At 48.4% G+C, this 12,571-nt stretch overlaps 1 long non-coding RNA gene across 1 annotated transcript; it reads left to right on the top strand.

Moving 5' to 3' along the window:
• The first annotated feature begins 1,579 nt into the window (after window positions 1-1,579).
• LOC134733880 (uncharacterized) lies at window positions 1,580-11,775 on the top strand. The gene is made up of 3 exons (XR_010117407.1): window positions 1,580-2,605; window positions 7,267-9,921; window positions 10,625-11,775. It is a non-coding gene; the product is annotated as an uncharacterized lncRNA (long non-coding RNA).
• The last annotated feature ends 796 nt before the right edge of the window (window positions 11,776-12,571 follow it).

Raw genomic sequence — 12,571 nt, 5'->3', positions numbered from 1 at the left:
TTCAGGAAGGACAGAACTTTACCCCACAGACTTTTGAAATGAGCCATGGAACAAGGTCCTGTGAGCCTTGACCTGGTCCTGACGTTGGAAAAATCAGGCTGTGCTGGCAATCCCTGCAGAAGCAATGATGGAGAAGCATTATTGAAGAAATACGTATTCACCAGAGAATTGTTGGGCCATCCTAATATTTACTTTCAGTAAAAATCGTTCAGGAGGAACAAGAAAGGGTGGCAATATTGGCTGTTCTCAAAACAAACCAAAGAGCAAAGTGGGCTGGGCCTGGTGGCTGGCATCTGTAGTCCCAGCTTCTTGGGAGGCCAAGGCAGGAGGATTGCTGGAGCACAGGAGTTCAAGGCTGCAGTGAGCTATGATCATGCCACTACACTCCAGCCTGAGCAACAGAGTGAGGTCCCATCTTGAAAGAAGGAAGGAAGGAAGGAAGGAAGGAAGGAAGGAAGGAAGGAGAAAGAAAGAAAGAAAGAAAGAAAGAAAGAAAGAAAGAAAGAAAGAAAGAAAGAAAGAAAGAAAGAAAAGAGGAAAGAAAGGAGGAAGGAAGTGAGAGGTGACAGCATGCTGGCAGTCCTCACAGCCCTCGCTTGTTCTGGGTGCCTCCTTTGCCTGGGCTCCCACTTTGGTGGCACTTGAGGAGCCCTTCAGCCCACCATTGCACTGTGGGAGCCCCTTTCTGGGCTGGCCAAGGCAGGAGCCGGCTCCCTCAGCTTGCAGGGAGGTGTGGAGGGAGAGGCGCAAGCGGGAACCAGGACTGCGAGCGGTGCTTGCAGGCCAACTGGAGTTCCGGGGGGCATGGGCTTGGGGGGCCCCTCAGAGCAGCTGGCCGGCCTTGCTGGCCCCAGGCAATGAGGGGCTTAGCACCCAGGCCAGTAGCTGCGGAGGGTGTACTGGGTCCCCCAGCAGTGCCAGACCACTGGTGCTGCACTCAATTTCTCACCAGGCCTTAGCTGCCTTCCCATGGGGCAGGGCTCGGGACCTGCAGCCCACCATGCCTGAGCCTCCCACCCCCTCCATGGGCTCCTGTGTGGCCCGAGCCTCCCTGACGAGCACTACCTCCGGCTCCACGGTGCCCAGTCCCATCGACTACCCAAGGGCTGAGGAGCGCGAGCACATGGCGCAGGACTGGCAGACAGCTCCACCTGCAGCCCCGGTGCAGGATCCACTGGGTGAAGCCAGCTGGGCTCCTGAGTCTGGTGGAGATGTGGAGAACCTTTATGTCTAGCTCAGGGATTGTAAATACACCAATCAGCACCCTGTGTCTAGCTCAGGGTCTGTGAATGCACCAATCGACACTCTGTATCTAGCTGCTCTGCTGGGGCCTTGGAAAACCTTTATGTCTAGCTCAAGGATTGTAAATACACCAATCGGCATTCTGTATCTAGCTCAAGGTTTGCAGACACACCAATCAGCACCCTGTGTCTAGTTCAGGGTTAGTGAGTGCACCAATCAACACTCTGTATCTAGCTGCTCTGGTGGGGCCTTGGAGAACTTTTATGTCTAGCTCAAAGATTGTAAATACACCAGTCGGCACTCTGTGTCTAGCTCAAGGTTTGTGAACACACCAATCAGCACCCTGTGTCTAGCCCAGGGTTTGTGAGTGCACCAATTGACACTCTGTATCTAGCTGCTCTGGTGGGGCCTTGGAAAACCTTTGTGTCGATACTCTCTATCTAACTGATCTGATGGGGACGTGGAGAACCTTTATGTCTAGCTCAGGGATTGTAAATGCACCAATCAGCGCTCTGTCAAAACAGACCACTGGGCTCTACAAATCAGCAGGACGTGGGTGGGGCCAGATAAGAGAATAAAAGCAGGCTGCCCGAGCCAGCAGTGGCAACCCGCTCGGGTCCCCTTCCACACTGTGGAAGTTTTGTTCTTTTGCTCTTTGCAATAAATCTTGCTACTGCTCACTCTTTGGGTCCACACTGCTTTTATGAGCTGTAACACTCACTGTGAAGGTCTGCAGCTTCACTCCTGAAGCCAGTGAGACCATGAGCCCACCGGGAGGAACAAACAACTCCAGACATGCCACCTTAAGAGCTGTAACACTCACTGTGAAGGTCTGCAGCTTCATTCCTGAGCCAGCGAGACCATGATCCCACCAGAAGGAAGAAACTCCGAACACATCCGAACATCAGAAGGAACAAACTCCGGACATGTTGCCTTTAGAACTGTAACACTCACTGTGAGGGTCTGAAGCTTCATTATTGAAGTCAGTGAGACCAAGAACCCACCAATTCCGGACACATTTTGGCGACCACAAAGGGACTTTTGCCTATCACCAAGTGGTGAGACAATCGCCAAGTGCTGAGACCATCGCCTATCGCCGAGTGGTGAGACCATCGCCTATCGCCAAGTGCTGAGACCATCGCCTATCGCCGAGTGGTGAGACCATCGCCTATCACCAAGTGCTGAGACCATCGCCTATCGCCAAGTGCTGAGACCATCGCCTATCGCCGAGTGGTGAGACCATCGCCTATCGCCAAGTGCTGAAACCATCGCCTATCGCCGAGTGGTGAGACCATTGCCTATCGCTGAGCGGTGAGACCATCACCTGTAGCTGAGTGGTGAGACCATCACCTATCGCCAAGCAGTGAGTACCATCAGACCCCTTTTGCTTGCTATTCTGTCCTATCTTTCCTTAGAATTCAGGGGCTAAATACTGGGCACCTGTCGGCCAGTTAAAAGAGACTAGTGAAGCCGCTGGACTAAAGACACGGGTGTCAGGCTTTCTGGGAAAGGGCTCTCTAACAACGTCCAACTCTTCGGAGTTGGGACCATTGGTTTGCCTAGAACCAGCTTCCGCTTTTCCTGTACTTCTGGGCTGAGCTGAGGGTCGACAGAGAGGAAAGCCATGCAGCTCCGGGGTCCCAACAACATGTTGGTTGACCCTGTGGCCATGAGCGGAAGTCTCAAAAGCATGTCGCCCAAGCGAGACTCGCCCATCTATCCTATCTATCCTGACCCTTGCCCCCTGGGTCCTAATGCCTGCCAGACAAACTTCCTCTCACCTCTCTTCTCTGAGGTTAGTCCTGCTTCTAAAAATTGCTACCTGTCTCTGGTGCTTTTCTAGTTTCTCCTATAAGAATGATTTCTAGTATAAACTCCAGGACTCTGTTACCTTTTTTAGGCACCCGGGCTCACCAATCAGAAAGACATAATTTTTGCCCAAAGCCCCGTCATAGTGGGGACTACCTGGAATTTTAGGATCCCTCCTCAGACTAATAGGCCTGACAAAAGCTACTCCTAGGCTGGGTGCGGTGGCTCGTGCTTGTAATCCCAGCACTTTGGGAGGCCAGGGTGGGTGGATCACGAGCTCAGGAGATTGAGACCACGGTGAAACCCCATTTCTACTAAAAATACAAAAAAATTAGCCGGGCATGGTGGTGGGCACCTGTAGTCCCAGCTACTCAGAGAGGCTGAGGCAGGAGAATGGCGTGAACCCGGGAGGTGGAGCTTGCAGTGAGCCGAGATTGTGCCACTGCACTCCAGCCTGGGCGACAAAGCGAGACTCCGTCTCAAAAAAATAAATAAATAAATAAAAAGCTATTCCTGAAGCTAGGATATGGGGAGCCTCAGAAACCGTATCCTTCCTATTCATATAAGTGAGGACAAAAGGTGTCACTCTTCCAACCCTGAAGATCCCTTCCCTCCCTCAGGGTATGGCCCTCTACTTCATTTTGGGGGCATAACATCTTTATAGGACAGGGGTAAAGTCCCAATACTAACAGGAGAATGCTTAGGACTCTAACAGGTTTTTGAGAATGCGTCAGTAAGGGCCACTAAATCCGATTTTTCTCGGTCAGTCCTCCTTGTGGTCTAGGAGGACAGGCAAGGGTGCAGGTTTTCGAGAATGCATCGGTAAGGGCCACTAAATTCGATTTTTCTTGGTCAGTCCTCCTTGTGGTCTAGGAGGACAGGCAAGGGTTCAGGTTTTTGAGAATGCATCAGTAAGGACCACTAAATCCGACCTTCCTCGGTCCTCCATGTGGTCTGAGAGGAAAACTAGTGTTTCTGATGCTGTGTCAGTGAGTGCAACTATTCCGATCAGTAGGGTCCAGGGACTGTTGCGGGTTCTTGGGCAGGGGTTGTTTCTGCTGCTGTGTTGGTGAGCACAACTATTCCGATCAGCAGGGTCCAGGGACCGTTGCGAGTTCTTGGGCAGGGTTTGTTTCTGCTGCTGCATCGGTGAGCACAACTATTCTGATCAGCAGGGTCAGGGATAGTTCTGGGTTCTTGGGCAGGGGTTGTTTCTGCTGCTGCGTCAGTGAGTGCAACTATTCCAATCAACACAGTCCAGGGACCATTGCGGGTTCTTGGGCAGGGGGAGAAACAAAACAAACCAAAACCGTGGGCGGTTTTGTCTTTCAGATGGGAAACACTCAGGCATCAACAGGCTCACCCTTGAAATGCATCCTAAGCCATTGGGACCAATTTGACCCACAAACCCTGAAAAAGAGGTGGCTCACTTTTTTTCTGCACTACAGCTTCGGAGTGAAATACCTTATGTCCAAGCTTTCTTTTCATTGAGGGAGAATACACAACTATGCAAAGCTTGCAATTTACATCCCACAGGAGGACCTCTCAGCTTACCCCCGTATCCTAGCCTCCCTATAGCTCCCCTTCCTATTAATGATAATCCTCCTCTAATCTCCCCTGCCCAGAAGGAAATAAGCAAAGAAATCTCCAAAGGTCCACAAAACCCCCCGGGCTATCAGTTATGTCCCCTTCAAGCTATAGGGGGAGGGGAATTTGGCCCAACCCGGGTACATGAACCCTTCTCCCTTTCTGATTTAAAACAGATCAAGGTGGACCTGGGGAAGTTTTTAGATGATCCTGATAGGTACATAGATGTCCTACAGGGTCTAGCGCAAACCTTTGACCTCACTTGGAGAGATGTCATGCTACTGTTAGATCAAACCCTGGCCTTTAATGAAAAGAATGCGCCTTTAGCTGCAGCCAGAGAGTTTGGAGATACCTGGTATCTTAGTCAAGTAAATGATAGAATGAGAGCTGAATAAAGGGAAAAATTCCCTACTGGTCAGCAAGCCATCCCCAATATGGATCCCCACTGGGACCTTGACTCAGATCATGGGGACTGGAGTCATAAACATCTGTTGACCTGTGTTCTAGAAGGACTAAGAAGAATTAGAAAAAAGCCCATGAATTATTCAATGATGTCCACCATAACTCAGAGAAAGGAAGAAAATCCTTCTGCCTTCCTCGAGCGGCTATGAGAGGCCTTAAGAAAATATACTCCCCTGTTACCCAAATCACTCGAGGGTCAATTGATTCTAAAAGATAAGTTTATTACCCAATCAGCTGCAGATATCAGGAGAAAGCTTCAATAGCAAGCCCTGGGCCCTGAACAAAATCTAGAGACATTACTAAACCTGGCAACCTCAGTGTTCTATAATAGGGACGAAGAGGAACAGGCCCAAAACGAAAAGCGAGATCAGAGAAAGGCCACAGCCTTAGTCATGGCCCTCAGACAAACAAAGCTTGGTGGTTCAGAGAGGACAGAAAATGAAGCAGGCTAATCACCTGGTAGGGCTTTTTATCAGTGTGGTTTACTAGGACACTTTATTTTATTTTTTATTTATTTATTTTTATTATACTTTAGGTTTTAGGGTACATGTGCACAATGTGCAGGTTTGTTACATATGTATCCATGTGCCATGTTGATTTCCTGCACCCATTAACTCGTCATTTAGCATTAGGTATATCTCCTAATGCTGTCCCTCCCCCCTCCCCCAACCCCACAACAGTCCCCGGAGTGTGATATTCCCCTTCCTGTGTCCATGAGTTCTCATTATGCAATTCCCATACTAGGACACTTTAAAAAAGATTGTCCAATGAGAAACAAGCTAGCCCCTCGTCCACGTCCACTATGCTGAGGCAATCACTGGAAGGTGCACTGCCCCAGAGGACGAAGGTTCCCTGGGTCAGAAGCCCCCAACCAGATGATCCAACAACAGGACTGAGGGTGCCTGGGGCAAGCGCCAGCTCATGTCATCACCCTCACTGAGCCCCGGGTATGTTTAACTATTGAAGGCTAGGAAATTGACTTCCTCCTGGACACTGGTGTGGCCTTCTCAGTGTTAATCTCCTGTCTTGGACAACTGTCCTCAAGGTCCATTACCATCCGAGGAATCCTGGGACAGCCTGTAACCAGATATTTCTCCCACCTCCTCAGCTGTAATTAGGAGACTTTGCTCTTTTCACATGCCTTTCTTGTTATGCCTGAAAGTCCCACACCCTTATTAGGGAGGGATATATTAGCCAAGGCTGGAGCTATTATCTACATGAATATGGGGAACAAGTTACCCCTTTATTGTCCCTTACTTGAGGAGGGAATCAACTCTAAAGTCTGGGCATTGGAAGGACAATTTGGAAGGGGAAAAAATGCCCGCCCAGTCACACAATGCAAAAGCACAAAGAGGTGGGAATCTTACACTGACAAAGCCATCGAAATGGGAAGGAGAGGGGAAAACAGCAGCATAAGCAGCAGGCAGAGGCAGCAGAAAGGAAAGAAAGAGACAGGAAGTCAAAGAAAGAGAGAAGAAGAGACAAAGATGGAGTCAGGGAGAAAGAGAGACAGACACAGAGAATCAAAGGGAAAGAGACAAAGAGAAGGAGTCAGAGAGAAAGAGGGACAGACAAAGAAAGTCAAAGAAAGAGGCAGAGAGAGGAAGAGACAGAGAGACAGAAAGTCAAGGAGAGAAAGAGACAAAGAAAGAGACAAAGGAGAAGTCAAAGAGAAAGAAAGAGAGATGGAAGTTGTAAAGAAAAAACCGCATATCCCATTCCTTTAAAAGCCAGGGTAAATTTCTATCTGCCCAGCCAAGGCATATTCTATTTATGTGGATCTTCAACCCATATCTGCCTCTCAGACAGTTTGCAAGAAATAACGAAATCTATCCTTACTTTACAATCCCAAATAGACTCTTTGGCAGCAGTGACTCTCCAAAAGCACTGAGGCCTAGACCTCCTCACTGCTGAGAAAGGAGGACTCTGCACCTTCTTAGGGGAAGAATGTTGTTTTTACACTAACCAGTTGGAGATAGTACAAGATGCCGCCCGGCGTTTACAGGAAGAGGCTTCTGAAATCAGACGCCTTTCAAATTCTTATACCAACCTCTGGAGTTGGGCAACATGGCTTCTCCCCTTTCTAGGTCCCGTGGCAGCCATCTTGCTGTTACTTGCCTTTGGGCCCTGTATTTTTAACCTTCTTGTCAAATTTGTTTCCTCTAGAATCGAGGCCATCAAGCTACAGATGGTCTTACCAATGGAACCCCAAATGAGTTCAACTAACAACTTCTACCGAGGACCCCTGGACTGACCCGCTGGCACTTCCCTTGGCCTAGAGAATTCCCCTCTGAAGGACACTACAACTGCAGGGCCCCTTTTTCACCCCTATCCAGCAGGAAGTAGCTAGAGAGGTCATCGGCCAAATTCCCAACAGCAGTTGGGGTGTCCTGTTTAGAGGGGGGATTGAGAGGTGACAGCGTGCTGGCAGTCCTCACAGCCCTCGCTTGCTCTCGGCGCCTCCTCTGCCTGGGCTCCCACTTTGGTGGCACTTGAGGAGCCATTCAGCCCACCGCTGCACTGTGGGAGCCCCTTTCTGGGCTGGCCAAGGCGGGATCCGGCTCCCTCAGCTTGCAGGGAGGTGTGGAGGGAGAGGTGCGAGTGGGAACCGGGGCTGTGCGCGGTGCTTGCGGGCCAGCTGGAGTTCTGGGTGGGCATGGGCTTGGCGGGCCACTCACTCAGAGCAGCCGGCCGGCCCTGCTGGCCCCTGGCAATGAGGGGCTTAGCACCCAGTCCAGTAGCTGCAGAGGGTGTGCTGGGTCCCCCAGCAGTGCCAGCCCACTGGTGCTGCACTCAATTTCTCACCAGGCCTTAGCTGCCTTCCCACGGGGCAGGGTTCAGGACCTGCAGCCCACCATGCCTGAGCCTCCCACCCCCTCCATGGGCTCCTGTGTGGCCCAAGCCTCCCCGATGAGCACCACCTCCCGCTCCACAGCGCCCAGTCTCATCGACCACCCAAGGGCCGAGGAGTGCGAGTGCATGGCACAGGACTGGCAGGCAGCTCTACCTGCGGCCCCAGTGCAAGATCCACTGGGTGAAGCCAGCTGGGCTCCTGAGTCTGGTGGAGATGTGGAGAACCTTTATGTCTAGCTCAGGGATTGTAAATACACCAATCAGCACCCTGTGTCTAGCTCAGGGTCTGTGAATGCACCAATCGACACTCTGTATCTAGCTGCTCTGCTGGGGCCTTGGAGAACCTTTATGTCTAGCTCAAGGATTGTAAATACACCAATTGGCACTCTGTATCTAGCTCAAGATTTGTGAACACACCAATCAGCACCCTGTGTCTAGCTCAGGGTTTGTGAGTGCACCAATCGACACTCTGTATCTAGCTGCTCTGGTGGGGCCTTGGAGAACCTTTGTGTTGATACTCTCTATCTAACTGATCTGATGGAGACGTGGAGAACCTTTATGTCTAGCTCAGGGATTGTAAACGCACCAATCAGAGCCCTGTCAAAACAGACCACTGGGCTCTACAAATCAGCAGGATGTGGGTGGGGCCAGATAAGAGAATAAAAGCAGGCTGCCCGAGCCAGCAGTGGCAACCCGCTTGGGTCCCCTTCCACACTGTGGAAGCTTTGTTCTTTTGCTCTTTGCAATAAATCTTGCTACTGCTCACTCTTTGGGTCCACACTGCTTTTATGAGCTGTAACACTCACTGCGAAGGTCTGCAACTTCATTCCTGAAGCCAGTGAGACCACGAGCCCACTGGGAGGAACGAACAACTCCAGACGTGCCACCTTAAGAGCTGTAACACTCACTGTGAAGGTCTGCAGCTTCACTCCTGAGCCAGTGAGACCATGAACCCCACCAGAAGGAAGAAACTCCGAACACATCCGAATATCAGAAGGAACAAACTCCGGACACGCCACCTTTAGAACTGTAACACTCACTGTGAGGGTCCGCGGCTTCATTCCTGAAGTCAGTGAGACCAAGAACCCACCAATTCCGGACACAGAAGGAAGGAAGGAAGGAAGAAAGGAAGGAAGGAAGGAAGGAAGGAAGGAAGGAAGGAAGGAAGGAAGGAAGGAAGGAAGGAAGGAAGAAAAGAAGAAAGAAAGAAAGAAAGAAAGAAAGAAAGAAAGAAAGAAAGAAAGAAAGAAAGGAAGAAAGGAAAGGAAGAGAGAAAGACAGAAAGAAAGAAAAGAAAAGGAAAGGAAAGAAAAGAAAAGAAAAGGAAAGAAAAGAAAAGAAAAGGAAAGAAAAGAAAAGAAAAGGAAAGGAAAGAAAAGACAAGACAAGACAAGACAAGACAAGACAAGACAAGACAAGACAAGACAAGACAGACAGGCATCTTGAGGTCAGATCCCTGGCTAACAAATTCCTGAAGAGTGGAAAGAAATAATGCTCCAACTCTGGTCAGAAGTTCCCATAGAGAACAGTTTTCTATGTTGCATAATAAATTACCACAAGCTTAGCGGCTTCAAGCAACGCACATTTCTTATCTCTGAATTTCTGTGCATCCGAATTGTACACATGACCTAGCTGGGTCCTCTTGTCTGAGGTCATGTAAAGCTGCTGTCAGGGTGTCAGCAGGACTGTGTTTTCATCAGAGGCTTTAAGAATCTGCTCCAGACTTGGGTTTTGACAGAATTTATCTCCCGGTGGTTGTGGGACAGAGGCCCCTATTTCTCACTGGCTGTTGGCTAGAAAGCAGAACCTGCTCCTAGAGGCCAGCCACAGTTCTCATCCTGGGAACCCCATAGACAGTTCAAATATAGTAGCTGTGTTCTTCAAAACCGGAGAGAATCTCTCTCTCTCTAGTCTGCTGTAATAGAACATAGTCACAGGAGTAATCATCTTACATTCGCTTGGCTACAGGTAAGTCACAGGTTCCTTCCACTCTCAAGGGGAAAGAATTAAATAAAGGGCATGACTCACTGCAGGTAACGTTAAGGTATGTCTGCCACGCACCAATAAAATTTGTTGTGTGTGCATGTGTACCTGTGCACACAGGCACATGTGTATGTTTATGGGAAAGGCAGATCACTGCCTTGGTTTTGATTTCCCCCAGGCTCAGACTCTGAGGCAGGAATTCATGTGGAGCTGGTCCATTTGGGAGCTGATCCTAGGAAATGCCTGCAGGGCTGCAGGGGAAGGAGGAATTGCGATAGTGAAGAGAGGCAGCTAAGAAAAGATGTGTTAATAAATTATAAGCTGTGGACTGCTTGAGCTTTCATCTCTCTGGGAATTCAAGACTCCCACACAATACACAAGCGTCAGAGTATTACCTGAGGGCTGGGGGCTGCAGTGTTTATCCACCAGCAGCAGGTAGTGAAAACAGAGAGAACTGAGAGGATACAGGCGGAGACCTGAGGGCAACTTCATGAGCACAAATATCACAAGGGCGATCACTAGACTAGCACCCCTGGTACTTAGCCTGTAACTTCCTTGAGAGAAGGAAGATGAAGAAATATGTTTGTACTGTAAGTCAGTGGACTACTAGGTTTCTTCTCCTAATCTATCCCATAGGGAGAGAATTTTTGAATCCAAAATTGTAAATATTTTCAAACACTTTCCTCAGGTTGAAAACATCATGAGATGAAGGACATTTCATTTATAAGAACCGTGGAAGAACCAGGGAAGCCAGAAGGCCAGGCAGGGCTGCCCTCCCAGAGAGAAGCAGTTACAGTAGAAGACTGCACCTTCCAGGGAGCTGTACAGAGCAGAGATGGGCACACGTTTAAAGCAGGACCCCTGAGCATGAGGGGTGCAGTGGGGACGCAGCTGACAGATGACAGCAGAAGCATCCCTGATTGGCCTGACCACCAAGGAGGCACTGTGGGAAGAGAAGGACTGTCAAAGTTGCTTTAACTTTTTATTGAGTATATCATACACGAACAGAAATGTGCACATAAGTACACACCTGAATGAATTTTCACAGACAGGACACAGCCATGGAATGAGACCCAGATCAAGAAGCAGAACCTGGACAGCACCCCAGAAGCTGCCTTTGTGCCCACTTCCACTCTTGATCCCTCCCCCCGAGGAGGGAACCACTATCGTGACTCAGCACAACGTGGACTCGCTTTGCCTGTTTTCATATACATGGAATCATATAATATACACTCATTTTTGTCTGACAATATTGTTTGTGACATCATTCATGTCATTGCATAGTTCTAGAGCACTTATTTTCATGCTATGTCATATTTCATTCTGGAAATATATACTAAATTGTTTGTTCTATTGTTGATGGGCATTGGGGTAGTTTCTTAATAGGATTTGAGTTTGGTTGAGTTTGTTTGCTCTGTGGCATACAATATCATCATCTTCTCTGTCTCAACACAAAATCTTTAATCAATGATGTGGGGCATGAAAGGATTTTGTAAAGTCAACGCAAAGAAGTGCCAAGTCCAGTGTCGGGGATAATGTGGCATGGAACAGAAGCCACGTGCGAACCAGCCACATCAGGTCGATTTTAATTTCTTGAGTTACTCATTAGATTTCATTCAACAAAAGTGCATCAAGTTACCTAATCAGGCTGACTGGAACCAGGCAAATTTAGACAAACGCCTCCAGTGGACATCTTGTATAATTTTGCTTTTTTGCTTCCCTTCTTGAGAAATTCCATGTAGTCCAGAGCTGTTGATTATAAAATCCCACTTATATACCAAGAGAATGCACATGGGACCTAAAATAGACCAATTAAAGTTTCATTCTTAGGAATTTTAATTTTGTGTGTGTGACTTTCTTAGTTGTTTTGTTTATTTGTTTAATGAGACAGGAGGATCTCATGATGGTTTCGAGACTGGTTTTGAACTCCTGGGTTTAAGGGATATTCCTACATCAGCCTATGGTGTAGTTGGGATTATAGTCATGTGCTACCGCACCCAGGAATTTGAATCTTGAGAATCAAATGTTTTTGAACCTGAGTTACCGAGTGCACACCCAAAGCAGATGGTTCTTGAATAAGTGCTACTGCAGTTCCCAAAGGGTCCCTGGTTCTTTCCCCTCCTAAGAACACGAACAGCCCTTCTTTCTAGTCTGCCAAAGAACTGGAACTGTTGAACTCTTCTGACCCCAAATTTCTTCCCCATTACCCCAGCCTATACTTTTTTTGAAATCCCCACATTAGTGATTCCTAGAGGGTCATACAATGAAAACATATAATACTACAGCTATTGTATGAAAGTACTGGGGAAGGAAATTTTACTCAGCTAAAATTAATCACTGAAATATTAGTTGTCATGATACCCCTGCAGCTGAAAATCTTTAGAAAACTGGGAGAAAGTTAGGAGGATGCAGGGAGTTGAGTGTGTGGAAGGAGGCTGCTGAAGACTACAGCTGTCAATGTCATGGCTTTGGTTAGGTCAGTTTAACTTATTGTAGGTAGTCAGGAGTGTGGCCTCATATCCACAATAAATGGCACAGAAAGAATATTCTCTGTTTTCGTTTTTGCTTTCAGTGATTATCATGTGCTACAAGTCTGGGAACCATGGAGTTAAATGCTTTATAATAACTTTGCTTG

The sequence above is a fragment of the Symphalangus syndactylus genome, chromosome 12 (assembly GCF_028878055.3).
Source record: "Symphalangus syndactylus isolate Jambi chromosome 12, NHGRI_mSymSyn1-v2.1_pri, whole genome shotgun sequence".
Taxonomy (NCBI): Eukaryota; Metazoa; Chordata; class Mammalia; order Primates; family Hylobatidae; genus Symphalangus; species Symphalangus syndactylus.
Note: the sequence above shows the minus strand (reverse complement) of the source record. Positions and strands in the feature narration are given on the sequence as shown.